Consider the following 15,436-nt stretch of genomic DNA (forward strand, 5'->3'; position numbering starts at 1 on the left):
AAAAAACAGAAGAAAGTCTCAAACACAGAGTCAAGATTGTGACTCTTCTCCCTGTATAGTCTGGGAAGTTGAGAGGAGAGAATGCTTCTGGCTCAGTTCCCATCTTCTTTTCACCTTTTCCTGTTCTCTGTGTCTCACATCTGTAAGACTTTTGTGACTCATATTTTCAGAGTGAGTGGAGTGTTAGCATATTTTTCATTTTAACTCATATAGTAAAGTGCCAACTTGTTACCTCTGTTTTTATAATAAACTTGGAAGTCACCGTTGTTCCTGTTAGGGTGACCAACATGTTCTGGTTTGGCCCACTCTAAAACCAAAAGTCTTGAATCCTGGGAACACCCTCGTTCCAGGCAGACTGAGCCAATTGGTCACCCTAGTGCCTGTAAAGGTTGTGGGTCCTATCACAAATGCTTTGGATATTTAAACCTGCAGTATACCTACCTCTTACTGCCACTGTTCCAGAAGACATTGAATCAATGACTTAAAGGATTAGAACTTCTAAAAAAAAAATCCCAGTTTTTGAAATCTCTTCTAAAGGTTGTGATCCTATTTGTCAGGCACTTTTATTAAATGAGAGAATAAATCGGAAAGTACTTTGGATAGGAGAAAATGCCACACAGCACAAAATGCTAGTATTTATTTCTCATAAGGATACATGTGTTCTGTAACTCTGTCTTTGAGAACCCATCTTGGATATTATTGAAATATAGCAACTTGTTATGATGAAATAACTATTAATAGTATCAAAATACTTTAAGATAGCCTGGGTGAGGTGGCTCACACCTGTAATGCTAACACTCTGGAAGGCCAAGGCAGGAGAATTGATTGAGCTCGGGAGTTCAAGACCAGCCTGAGCAAGAGTGAGACCCCGTCTCTACTAAAAATAGAAAAATCAGCTACACAGGAGACCAAGGTGGGAGGATTGCTTGAGCCCAGGAGTTGGAGGCTGCAGTGAGCTATGATGGTGCCATTGCAGTCTAGCTAGGCTACAGAGTGAGACGCTATCTCAACAATAACAACAAAAAAAGTACTTTAAGATAACTGATTATAATTTTGTAGGGAGTACGTACTGGAGGACTGTACATGAAGCTGATAGAGTCTTAGCTTCCATGGGTCAACATTCTGTGATGTCTTTGGTTCAGGAATTGTTCATTGGCATTATGTATTGTGAAGCAGCTACATGGGAGAGAGCTGGAGGGGGGCTGAGGTGGCTGTGCAGCATCCACATCCCCTAGCATGGACTTGTTAGACCCTCCTCACTGTCTGCAGACATTTCTTGGTAGAAATGATATGCAACAGTAGTGTCCACATTGTCACTTTGTGACAGTGTCAGAATGTGTCCCCACTAGAATAGACATTTCTGCTATATAGTGATATCCGTGTTCCCACCTGTGTTCTGCAGAATCCTACAGTAAAAATTGTAAGGCTTATGGGGAGAAATAGAGTAAGGGCAGACCACTGTAAATGTATTCAACTTGGTAAGCACAGCACTGAGAAAAACAGTGAAAACACTAATAAAAATACTTGCACCATTTATAGGTGAAAGAAGCTTGATGTAAGGGTTGAAACTGCTGAATTTTGGATAAAAGGGCAAAATGCTCAAGGATCCAGGAGACTTGTACAGTGAACAATTAATTCCAAGACAGAGCATGTAGCTGAACCGAGCCAAAAAGAAGCATGTGGAGTAACTGGGCAGCATGGACAGCACTCCAGGCTTTTCAGCTTGCGTGCAACTGTGCTTGTGTGTCTTGCACATGGCACTGTTAACTGGCGGCTCAAAATAACACTGGAAAGAAATCTCCCATGAACCAACATAACCTCTTGTTCATGCTTACAACATTCTCTATTAACCATTTACATGGGATCTAATTTATGCTACAGAAATATTTTATAATAGTTTTGCAAATTTTTGCTAAATAAGATGGTTCATGAAACAGGTTCAAAATTGTATGTGACTGTATATATTGAATTCAGAACCCTAAGCATGAAAACTTACTGTGCTTCAATACTTTGGACACTAATACTAGACAATTTTTAATTTGGAAGAACAAAATCCACCCAAAATGGAGTCACATCTCCTCTCAAATCTTTTAATTAAAGTCACACATGAACCCTTATATTTCCCTGACTGCCAAATACTTAGAAGTAGTTTTATGAGATTTGCGTGTGTGTGTGTGTGTGTGTGTGTGTGTAAGTTGTAAAATAAAAAATGCACACACTGCCAAGTTACATGACTTTGCATTTGGTTTATTTAAATATAGTTTAGTAGGACTGTAATATATAAGGAGGGTTAAAGGGTCAGAATCCTATTTAATTAACTTTTACCCACTTGGGAGCCAGTCACTTGTAAAGGTATGCTGAGCAAATAAGTCTTCAAATAACATGAAATTTTTGAAAAGAATATGCCACCTTTGGTGAAGGCTTTTCTATTAACCTTGTCATTAAAACTATTTCAGTGAACTAGTTCAAACCTCACAGTTTTTATATATATAAAAATATTTTAATGTACTTATATATTTAATCTTTTTTAAAAAGTCAATGAAATTATTTCATAAGCCATTTCAAACCTCACAGTTTATATGTGTAAATATATTTTTAGTATATATTTATATAAAAATATTTTTTAAAAACCATATAAATCATATTATGTGATTTTTAAAAAGTGTGTCTTGATGGTTCTCAAAAGATCTAAATCAGTGCTTTTCCTGCACTTGTTCTGGCATTCACTGAGACAGGAAGTAATCCCAGAATTGCCTTCCTTTTGTCCATATGTGTCTAAAATATGACCAGTGTTTTACATTTGCATAAATCTGATTTAATAAACAATCACACCATTAAAATAAAGCATTCTTTTCAATCAAGGCTAATTACACATCATTTAATGCCTGGTCTTTAATGAGGATTTCAATAAATGTTCGTTGATAATGATAATTATTAAAATGATATGTTAAGTCAGTCTCCTCGTGTGAGAAATGCTTTGTTTTGAAATGTTAGACTTACAGCTTTGCCTAAAAATTTTTAATTAAAATCACCACTTTGGCATGAAGCTTAAAATGTGCAAAGTTGCTGCAATTAGTGCATTGTACATCCATATGGATGTTACCAAACAGCTTTCAACTTAAAGGATTTGGGCTATTTTGAATGATGGACCTTCTGTTAAGCTTAAAACAAAGCCTGTCTATCTCCGCATTCATTTTAATTAATATTCTCTTGCTGGTCTCAAAGATGTGTTCTCTTCTGGAAGGAAGAAGTGTGATTATCATAAATCAGAAATAAGTTACAGAAGTAGGTTTGACTAATTTTCTACTTCCTTCTGTTTCATACTATGCCTTCCCCCCCCACCCCCCAAAGAGCTTCAATGCAGTATTAGAGAAACTGGAAAACACTGATTTCAGATATTCTAAAAGAAAACCTGTATTTCTAGCCAAATCATAACATTCAACTTACTCAAAAAAAATGAGTGAATTATAAGCTGTCCCCAGATTTTCTGAATTCAGTATGACATTTAAAATGTATCATTTTGAGTCCAACATTCATATAAAATCCATAGTATAAAATTTGACTCTGTGTTGTATCTATATATACACACATACGTATTTGTGTATATATATGCATACACACACAAATGTATACACACATACACATATTTGAGTGTGTATATTTGATATTTTTATTTCAGACAGATTTGTACTTGCCTAGGTGCTTAAGGTTTAACAACCTAATTTGTAGACTTAATTCTTTATAATAGCAAACTCTACTTGAAGATGAAGTAGGTACAAACATTTTTTTTCTTCTTAGTATTTTAAGCAAAATCAAACTCAAAGTGGCACAGTCTTGTAAGTTGATTTTTTCTCTTTCCTGGACATCTTTCATGTGAAACTTTACTGGCACAGTACGTGGGGAAGGGAAGCTTTCTGAACTTTGTTCTCCACAAAATCAGAATAAATTCTACAAATGGCTGTACATTTTAATTAAGGCCTTGATTTTCTATGCTCAAACATCTCCCCTACAACTACTTCCATATACCTATTTCCTCCTGTGGCCACTGGAATCCTCTGACTGTCTAGGTGCCCAATTAAGGGCAATTTTGAATGCTGGTATGAAAAGCAGACAGCTGAAATGATTTTTTAAAAGTCTTCATTGAATTCTTAAGAATAGGGTAAATGTGAAAAATTACAAAGCAGAATTGTAATTTACCAGAACATGTGGGTAAAATAATTCATCCAACATGTCAGTGGAAAGGCATAAAATCAGTAAGTCCACTATAGAACCCCACCATGGCAAGTCCTGCTTTTGTCTTTTATTCCAGCAACATGGAAACCCAGTCTCCATATCCATTAGATGTGGCACAAAGATAACACTAATTTTTCTATGTTACCTGGATGATTTATTTTTCTTTCCTTTTTTAAAAGCCTGTAGTTAATTATATACCTGTCTTTAATTGCCTCCTTAAATACCAGTATTTTGGATTCTACATTTGAGAAGGTTGGAATTAGTTTTATTCTAGCTTAGAAATAGACAAGGTAAACTTGGTCAAATGATAATCATTTTTTTTTCTTAAAGAGAACCTCATTGTTTTATGATTTTATACTGTCTTTGCTGTTGTGAGGTAGCTTCCTTTCTGTCAAATTTTAGTATTTTTTCCTTCTTTTGTTAGGTGTATTTACAAAGAAGTCTCTGAAACAGAAATGAGCAGATTACCCTACAGCTTCACATACATCCTGGAGAATATCCCGTTCACAATTTACGTGATAAAAGGAAAACCTACAGTTGTTTTAATTTGGAACCAAAATAATCACTTCTCTCCAATGAGGCTTAGAGTGGGGGAAAACTGTGTGCCAGAGTCGTCTTGTAGAAAAAAAGAATACTTTGAGGAGGGGCAGTGGGGGCAGTACAGCAGGAAAAAAAAAAAAAACCCAACACAATAAAACAAACGTAAAACCTTAGAGTGGGTAAATAGGCCAACAAAAGAACAGGCCATCTGATCACACCGAAGCACCCCGAGCAGCAGTCCACAGCTATGTTGTCCCTCCGGTGTGTAAACTGCATGCGTGTGTGTAGGGGTGTGTGTGTATGTACACACAGAGATTTAACAGGGAGCACAGAGGGAATTAGAAAGAGCCTGGCTCGTTTTTAATTTGGGTCTGTTTGCTTGCATTTAGCACTTAAGGGCTTCTACATTCAGTTTGCTCAAAAGAGTGATGAAGCACTCCTTGCTTATGCCTCAAATCAGAAATGCATGAAGTGCAGCTGCAGAGATAATACATTTTCCCCAAAGGCTTTGGCTGAGCAAATTAGGTGTCAATGGGGTGCCTGCGCAGGCAGTACTCTCTCTAATTAGTCTCTTGAGCCTAGTTGGTGGCGGGTATGAGATGATCTAATCAATTGGTCTGTGTCTGATGGTTCGTGTAAAAATCCTACCAGGCAGACTCTCTCCCACAGGTCACCCACCTGCACAGCGGGACTGCTCATTTTCATTTTTCATCTCTTCCATCACATGATGCTGACAGTTGGTTTTAAGAAAATTGAATCCAAAAAAATATCTAGTTCATAGGGCACATGGGTCAGAACAAAGTTGCATTATGGGTACCAGCGATCCAATTAATTAATATTTATAGCTGAGAAGCTGTATGTAGATATTTCTGAATAAGGATTTTATCAATCAAATCCAATTTCTTGTTTAAAACATTCATTTCTAGAGAAAGAACATTGTAAAAGCTGAAAGCAAGGTAAAAATGGCATCCATTAATCTTATTGTTTATATACCTATGAGTGGATGTGTGCATGGTTGAGTTTATAATTCACGTTTGCTGTTCATTTGTATTGTGTATGCAGCATATTTTAATAATGAAATGTAAGGAAAGGGCTTGCATTGATGCTGTATTTTGCTTCCCTATGATTGTAGTATACCCTCTCTCCTTCCACCTAAATCCTCACCCATCAAATGCATGATTACATTTAGATTTTTTAAAAGATTTCTAGCAATAATCTGGCCTTCCTCATATGCACTCATTGAAAATTGAAGCTAGTGCTGCCCAAGGAGAGAGGAGCGACATCCCATGCTGCTGTGAACAGCACCAGGCAGGGTAGTCGGCACAGTAGGGGCCATTCAGAGTCTTCTCACAGAGGCAGGAAAGAGTCTACCTCTCATCGGCACCTCCCTTTTGCTCTCATTATTGACTCCTTCCATTAATGTCTGAGCCCAAACCCAAGTAATAGACTTATCATAATCACTGTGTTCACCGTTTATTATCCAATTACTGTTATTATGTATTATCCTTTATTATCCAATTCTGCTTATGCCCTAGGTTAGGTACATGTGATTTTCCTAGAGATTACACTCAAAGAATCAGGACAAAGGCAAGGACACACACCATGAGTGGCTAAAAGATGTCTTAAATCAACCCAATAAGATAGTAAATATGCCATTGACTATGGTGACAACATAGTTTATTATTACTTGAAATCACATATACTGAAAATGAAATAATTTCCTTCAAATAGAACGTCATAGAATAAAAAAGAAGAAAGTTTGGCCAACAGATGGAGGTTCCCTGTGGACAGCCTGCTGTGTACCCAGCGCCGTGCTATTTCAGCGAGAGCACAGCACAGCATTTGCCCTCGGTGACTGTGTCCTGGGGAATGTGCCCTAGGGAACACTGCCTCTGAGAACACATTCCACTCCCAAGTTTGCAGATTCTGCCTTTTCCCCTCCTGTTCATTCGACAACTGTTTATTGAATGCCTGAGCCAGGCCTGGGCTATGCTCTGAGGATACAGTGGTCAACAAAATCAAACTTAATCAAGAACGTAATGACACACGTTACGTTATCTGCTCCCTCCACACCTCAGAAGGGACCCAGCAAAGGCTCAGGAGGCCAACATGGGGACCAGGTCTCCATTCTGCTGATTAAAGTGGTAGAGGGAGGGAGAGCCAGGAAAGGCTGCATCCTTTGGGTATAGCTGTAGGGCTCCGCGCCTAGGCAAGCAGATGTCAGGACAAACCCACAGCTCCCATTTGGCTGGGGTGGGCAGACTTCCCAGAAGAGCTGGAATCTCAAGTGCTGTTTAAGCTACGTAGAGGGAAAAGGACACTTTTGCCATCTGTTTAATAAAAACATCAAGGTTAGTAGTGGAGTTGAGGACTGAACGGAGATGCCTGTGGACAAATGTGCTTGAAATACTGCGGGGACCAGTGCTGTCTCTCCTCAGTGTCACGGGCCTAAGTCAGAATGTGTAGGTATGTGGAGCGGCAGCGGGAGCAAAGGTGGATTTTCTTCATTTCCTGGGAAAAACAAGGGTAAGATGGAGACTAAGAAGGTTGTTCCCATGTAATTATTTTTGCTAGGGTGGTGACTAGCAAAAACAGAGGTTGGATAAAGGCATATCTGGGCAATCAAGCAGGTGAGCCACATGGAGAACCGTGCCACAGGCAGCAAGTATTTGAGATAATAACTGAGGAGTTAGGATTTAGTGGTAGCCAAGGACCTGTGTGTGGTGTCCATCCGTGCCCAGGCCTCTCCCAGAAACTTAAGAGAAAGGCTTTTGTTTATCTACAGCTCGGACACTGAGGACAGGGGTTTTCTCAAGAATGAAAGGTTCCCCCTACCTCATACCATATACAAAAATTAACTCAAGATAGATCAAAGATCTAAACATAAGGGCTAAAACTATAAGACTCTTAGAAGAAAATGGAGGAGTAAATCTTCATAACCTTGGATTTCACAATGGATTTTTAGATATGGCACCAAAAGTGTAAGCAACAAAAGAAAAAGGGATAAATTGGACTTCTTCAAAAATAAACTTTTGTGCATCAAAGGACACAATCAACATAGTTAAAAGGCAACCTATGGAATAGGAGAAAATATTTGTAAATCATATATCTGATAAAGGATTGATATCCAGAATGTATAAAGAACTCCTACAACTTAACAACAAGAAAACAAAAAACCCAATTTAAAAGTGGAAAAGGACTTGAATAGATATTTCTCCAAAGAAGATATTCATATGGCCAAAAACCACATTAAAAGGTGCTCAACATCACTAATCATTAAGGAAATGCAAATAAGTTCACACCCAGTAAGATGGCTGCAAATTAAAAAACAAAACAAAACAGCAAACAAGTGTTGGCAAGGACGTGGAGAAATTGGAATGCTTATATAATACATTGCTGATGGGAATGTGAAATGGTGCAGCCACTGTGGAAAACAGTTTGGCAGTTTTTCAAAAAGTTAAACATATAGAGTTGCCAGATGACCCAGCAATTCCATTCCTAGGCACATACCTGAAAGAATTGAAAACAAGGATTCCAACAAATACTTGTACATAAATGTTCATAGCAGCGCTATTCGCAACAGCCAAAAGGTGAAACAACTCTTTCAGTGATATACGTCACCTGATGAATGGATGAACAAAATATGTTATATCCGTACAGTAGAATATTATTCAGCCATAAAAATAATGAATACTGATACATACTACAACATGGATGAACTTCAGAAACATTATGCTAAGTAAAAGAAGCCAGACATGCAATAGGCCACATATTGTATGATTCCATTTATATGAAATATCCAGAATTAGGTAAATCCATAGAGACAGAAAGATTTGCAGTTGCCAGGGGCTTAGGCAAGAGGAGGATGGGAAGTGACTGCTTAAAGAGCATAGGGTCTCCTTTGAGGGTGATAAAAATGTGTTGGAACCAAATGGAGATAATAGTTGCACAACATTGTGAACGCACTGAATGCCACTAAATTATACACTTTTAAATAGTTAATTTTATGTCATCTGAATTGCACCTCAATTTATAAAAAGAGAATGGAAAGTTAAATTCCAAAAAATCATCATACTAAGTGGGGGAAACGAGTAGAGTGTGGGGAGGATGCTGTTTTAATGGTTCTTAAGTGTAAGAGTGGCACTTTTTGCTCTCTGGCCAAGACACTGCTAAGGTGCTGCCATTCAGGCGTGATGTCCTTGATGCCACAGGCTGTGTGGGCAGCAGCAGGGCCCCTGCACTGAGAAGTCTCAAAAACAAGGCCAACACCTACAGGATCAGGCTCTATCCAAGGCTCCCTCTGCATCCAGGAAAATGACAGTGTGGCCGTGTGGATGGGGACATGAAGGTCTGACCAGGCCTCAGTGACCACAAGCTTCTAAACCTAGAGGATGCGTTGGTTCGGGGACTCAGTTCAGCTAATGGGTGGATCTCTTCTCGGCTACGTGACTTGAACCTGGGAGTGTTGGTTTTCACCCTTCCTGGCAAGATATTCTTTTCCCATCCTGGAGACCCAATGAAAATGCTTAAGGGCTAAAAACAAGTGTGGAGGGGAGCAGAGTGAACACTCCTTCTTTCTCCTTGAACCATTCACCTGCAAGCAGCTACCGAGTTTTAAGCAGGCATCATTGGAAACGTGCGGTGGGATGCAGGATGTGGGGGAGAGGCTGCCAATTCAGGTCACTCTGGCCAATTCTCATTCTGGTGACACTGAAATAGCCGATGATAGGCAACCGAGGAATTATATACAGCTGAATTTTTTAGAAAGCATCTATGTGATCCATTTTTCTATTTCATGTTCATAAAAAGAACACGATGATATGTCCTTTTAATAGTCTGTATGATGCTACAGGCACTTAATTAAGACCAGTATTACTACTAAGGATTTGGGGAAGCAAATTTGCTGAATTTCTTTCTATCTAAGTTTCCAAGAGGAAGTTAGACCAATTGAATTCATGGAGTTAAATTATTTTAAGAGAAGAAAATACAGTCAGAACATTTATGCATCATATAATAAGAATTATTTTGGTTAAGTAGACTATTCTGCCTGATATTTTTGTGCTTAGGGTAGCTGTGCAAAACACTGATGGGCTCACTTTGGGCTGACCAATTTTGATGTCTTATGTAATTTAGGAAAAATGAATGATGTAATTTTTTTTTTAAATAACAATTTTCTCTTTTCCTCCTTCCAGGATTAAGTTTTCATCATTCTGGAAAGGAAAAAAAAAGCAAACATTAATGAAGTGGCCAATAATGTGAAGGGAATCATGGATCAGTTTCCTTTCACTCCCTGTGGTGGATTTCACTTACAAGAAAATTGAAGCTGGCAAGACCCTGTTTTCTCTGCAATTTATTTAAAACCTTGCACGCATTTGGATACCTTGTGATTTCCAAGAACTATGTGAAGATTAAGCTTTGCTTACTGATACATGGCATGTATTCTTTTCAGTCTTTTGTGTTTGATTTTGTTTGATTTCCCTCTGCAGCGCAGCGTCTCTGTAAAGGTTTTTATGCTTTCACCAGCCATGTCTTAAATACATTAAGACAACACATTTGGTGTTCACACTTCTTCAGTAATGTCTGTACTTGAAAGCCACACAGTGGCATAAAACAATGTGTGTTTTCTTGGAGAGCAGTGTACATTTTGCAACCAGCAGGAAGGAAACGTTTTCCTGAAGCAAGCCCCTGTCCTCTGACTTGACAGCTTGGTCCCTGACTGCGGGGAGGACCCCCACCTGTTGCTTACCTTTTGAGGACATTTGCAAGTGTGAGGTTTTTTTCTTGGAAATAACTGCACGTTTATATAGGATATTGGATCTGCTTAGCATTTTCAAGCCATATAGCATGGCTGTTTTTTGAATAGGTTGAAAGTGAAGAAACGAATATCAAACATTAAGAACAAAGACAGGGATAAAATGCTTACTTTTCAACCTCTGGAGATGGGGGTAACTTTTTACATGTGGTCTGGGTCTTGTCAACATCTTATTATTTTTTTTTCCATCCACTCTGTTACTCTTTGTAGTTTCTAAATGGAGAAAGTGAGGAACAGAATGTTTAAAACTTGGGTGCAAAAGAATCATATCCGTTGGATGAGCCCTGAAAGCAGTCTTGGCTTGATCCAGTTAAAAGTTTGTTCATTCATAACAAAAGCACCTTCAAAAGATTATGTTTTTTTAGAAAATTCCAAGCTGATTGGAAGACATCATTGGGTTCCTTACTTTAAAAAGTCTCCTGGAATAACTGTTCAAATGCAGGTTTTAGGAACAATGCAGGAATCTTGCTTTGAAGATGGAAAAGGGAAACTCCTTGTTTAAGGAGTTGAGGGGCCATGTGACACTGGGGGACAGTGGCCGGGCGTGCACTGTGCTTTGTGCTGGAGGGAGAGCTGCCTGGTGCAGGCCGGCTCCCAGGGAGCAGAATCCCCAGTAATACTGGGGATTAGGAAATTTCATCTAAAGCATGAAACCTAGTTCCTCTGGACACAAATTCCTATGGAAATACCTTTGTGTACATTGTTTTACATGTTCTTATTAGTCAGAAAGGAGAGACTAGGAGCTTCAAATGTGTCATACTTTTTTAGGATCAAAACCAGGAATTACGAGCCAGTTTGACAAGGACTTTCTCTGAGAGTCTGGTGAGACAAAAACTTTTCTGTAGTCAAACCCAATACACCTAGGAAACTGGACCCAGAATTCCTAAACTTTAAAACGGTACTATCTCTGGAGGGAGGTATGAGTAGATATGTCAGGGTCATAATTCATCCTATCCAAATGTAGCATTCATTGTCAATTTGTAAGTGCTAAGCAAGGAGTTCTTTACTGATTGATTTTAAAGAGAGCAAAAGCCACCCAAGATTAGAATGTTTACTGTTTGCTACCTAGAAATCTTTCTCATTCCTCTTTCATACATTCCAACCCACTGGAACTCTTTAGAGGTATTTTGATTTAAAGTGTACTTCAATTAGGATTTCTTAAAGTAAATATAGGGGGAAAACTTTACATGCAATCAAAAATGGACTTTCCTATGATTTATTTTGAATCATTCATTTGGGGGAGAGGCATGACTTTTGTGTTTCACTAAGTTTAAATCAAGACCAGCTAATTAAATCTTGCTATTTAATAAGGTTTCTAACTTGAAAATTTGCAAATATTTAATGTTGAGAGACTTCAAATAGGGCTATTAGAGATATGTGTCCCTTTCACAGGCAGCTTCTCTTGGGAAGTGAAATACAATGATACTCAGTGGGGGGAGAAATCTGTTTTATTACAGAGACATGCCTCTCAGAAGGTTAGGGGGTTTTGAGTTCCCCATCTTTGCCATCAGTACAAGAAATCCAAGGTTTGGTTCTCTCCCTCTCTCTCTCTCTCTCTCTCTCTCCATATAGATATAAAATCTTTATCTTTTCCCTCGTTCCTCTCCTATTTGCAATCACATTTTCCCTCCCCTTCTTTTTCTCTCCTACCCTCTCTGAGGGCAGTCATGAAACTCCATACATTCTGTGTTCATTAGCAGATTTATTATTCTATTGAGAAAGCACTGGAATGTTTTGTGAGATTATTTTTATATGAAGGAATAGCTTGAATTCAAACAGCTGGTAGTAGTACAAACACCTTAGTACGGTGATTGTATCAACAGGACATCACTGCACACAGTATTCTGAAAGGAGATTTGAGATTTAATTTTCATTTTCTTAAAAGAACAGTTTGGTTGACTTAAAAATACAACATGTATAGGACATGAAAAAAAAAAAATGTTTGCAGCGCTCAGCAGAAAATAGAGGACAGAAGGCAGGGGCGGCTGTCCATCCACTGATGCAAGGGTGAGAAGCTACTTCTGCCTCCCAAGAGTGATCAGAAAAGTTTCTAGGGGAACCTCCAGGCTTACAAAGAAAGCGAGGCCTCTTGGTATCCTTTCCTCAGTGTGTAAATGACAGCCAATGTAATCAATACCCTAGGTTATGCATCTATATAAGATACTCATCTGTGAATATTATTGGTTTTGTAATCTTTGTTATATAAGAGGATGTTTAGGCTGTACATACTGGGGTAGATTATTGCCTGCCTCCTATACATAGGAATATGCTGCATAATTGCGCATAACTTCCATCTTCTTTACTGGCTTGTAGGCAGAGAAAACTATATATGTTACTGCCTTGTAATTTTCTCATATACCAAAAAAAGAAAAAAACCAACAAAAATAAAACCTCAATAAAATAAGCAATCTCCTATTCTCATTCCTTTTCCCATAGCAGCATATTTTAGAGACATATACAAAATCTACATTCTCTAGTTGGGAGTGGATTTTTTATCCTTTTTTTTTTCTTTTTTCATATGATGCACTGAGATGTGTACTTTCTAACAGGGGGTTGGTACCTAAGAAATGTGCTAGCATCATTCAGAAAACTATTATACTTCAAAATGAGATATAGCAAGGAGAATGGAATAATACATGTTGCATATTTGTTACCCATTGTAATTTGTCTGTATTATGAAAGATGTAATGGTTTGTCAGCTGTCACTGTTGTTTTCTTGTAACATGATACGGAATAAAGTATAGCAGAATCTCCATACATCTTGGTACACCTTTTCTTGATGGGTACCCCAAAAGACCATATACCATACCAAAGAAACATGGTCTTAAAAACTCTTCAACCACAACCATTCTTACAGAGCGAAATAAGATCCCAGACATACAATATGTGGGAAGGAGTGAGTTAGCTGGAATGTTCCAGGAGTCTGTGAAACCCTCTCCTTTCCTTGATCTGCTATGCCAAATATATGTAAAGGAGTCGAGGCTGTGCAAAACAAATCCTGAGCTACAGCATCTTCACAATTCCCCTGGCTCCTTCCTGATGTTCACCACATGTTCTGCCCGTCTCAGATGCATCTGGAGCCTTTCTGGTTTTGTTTAATGACAATCCTATCTATCTTTTATTGGCTCTCTCTCTATTTTTTGCACATATCCTATGATGAGGTAAGTAGATTACCCTCCACTGAATACAAACCAAAGCTTCAGCATACGGATCTTCTGCCAGAAAGTATGACTGTTCTACTGCCCCGAACACCACTTAGGGGATGTCTGGATCTGAATGGGCAGAGTACTCTTGGGATCCCACCTTTGGATTGACAATGCCAACTTGCGGGGCCGGTCCCTTTTCCATCATTGCCTTTTCCTTCTTGTCAGATCTGTCATAACCCCAAACAAACCCCTATGATTTGATAAATTGCTAATTTATTTATATATACTCATCAACTTATAGATAGAATATTTGGTGATTTTAAAGTGTTTATAAGCTCATATCCCATTTAAAGACCCAGGACTCCTGGCTTTCCCCCTGGGCAGACCCTTACCCACCAGAAGCAGCTCCCTCAAGTTTTCCTTCCCTTGTTCTTCTCCTATAACATCTGTGACTTCGTGGTTTGTAAGCCCTTCCTTTACAAAGGAACATTCACACAAAATGAAATGTGAGCGCTCTCAGCTGATGCATGTTCCACTGCAAAAAAGCTGTGAGAGCCGCCACATCTTCAGCCCCCGGCTGCTGCTGCTGCTCCCTATAAAGCAGTAAGCCATCCATGCCAAAGGCAAATGCATTTTCAGTCACTGCCACCACCCTTGGACCCTGGGACAGGAGATTGCATAGAGGTAGACTCACAGCAGCCAAAATAGAGATAATATGCAAATTTCTAGGTTGAATGGGAGCCATAAATTACCCTGGAAACTGATTAGAATTATAGACGTGTGAAAAGAATAACTTGTTCCAGGAAAGTGTTTTGAGGGAGCAAAGCACTTGGCGCTGTTTGACTTCCAAACAGGTACGCCAGCCCGTGTGCCCGTTGCTGAGGTCTCGCCCAGCAGCCTCCCTGGCAAGCTCACATTTTAGAGCTTGACTGTGCTCCTGGGTTGCTTTAATCGCGTGAGCTTTTACTAGAGGAAAGAAGGGGGTGGAGGGTTGGTATCTACAAGAGGCCAAAGAAACACATTTGAGAAGTATTTTTAAGTTTTAAAATGTGGCAGGAGAAATCCTCTCGGTTCCATAATTGCCCAGTGTCCCCATCTTTCTCAGCAGAGGCTGTTCCAGCTCGGCCAGGTTGCAGCTGCGGTGCGTGCTGCTCACGGAGGCAGCAGCCAGAGTCAGGAGGGCAGCACTGCTATAGTTGCTGCTGGCCTCCAGAGTAAAGAGAAACCAGAGGGGAAGGTGTTGGAGCAACCTTGTGCCACTGGGTTAACACGTACAGTTGCTGAATAATGGCGGGCATTGTAAATCTCTGCAATGAGAACCCCACAGTGGCCCAGCAGCCTGCTGCTACCAGTGGGTGGTGGCGTTATGGGCATTAGCGTTGAGAAGCTTATATAGCAGAGGGGGCTAGGATAAAGGACACAAATCAGGGAAAAACTGACAAGATTAAAAAAAAAATCTAAGGCCTCGTATTTACTGTTCATCCCCCGTGCTCTCGGTGTGCTATATTGTCTGCGTTGAGTCATGCTGAGAGAGAGCCAGGCACAATAATAGCTCAGAGCAGCCGCGCAGCCCCGAGCCATCCTCTGCCAATGGGGCCGACTGTGCTAGTGGAGAATGGGATTCTGATAGAGTTGTCTTTTTTCTTCTTCCCTGCGAGACCACCAATAATTATGGAGGGCATGCTGCAAAGATATGGGGTAAGGG

The 15,436-nt window shown here is 39.4% G+C and overlaps 1 protein-coding gene across 1 annotated transcript in view; it reads left to right on the forward strand.

Moving 5' to 3' along the window:
- The window catches only part of CDK14 (cyclin dependent kinase 14), a 522,742-nt gene extending 509,402 nt beyond the window's left edge, over nt 1-13,340 (forward strand). The window contains exon 15 of the mRNA XM_045564652.1: nt 9,966-13,340. The gene's annotated coding sequence lies outside the window, so the exon portion shown is untranslated. The remainder of the gene's footprint in view (nt 1-9,965) is intronic.
- The last annotated feature ends 2,096 nt before the right edge of the window (nt 13,341-15,436 follow it).

Source organism: Lemur catta, chromosome 11 (genome assembly GCF_020740605.2).
Source record: "Lemur catta isolate mLemCat1 chromosome 11, mLemCat1.pri, whole genome shotgun sequence".
In the NCBI taxonomy this organism is placed as follows: domain Eukaryota; kingdom Metazoa; phylum Chordata; class Mammalia; order Primates; family Lemuridae; genus Lemur; species Lemur catta.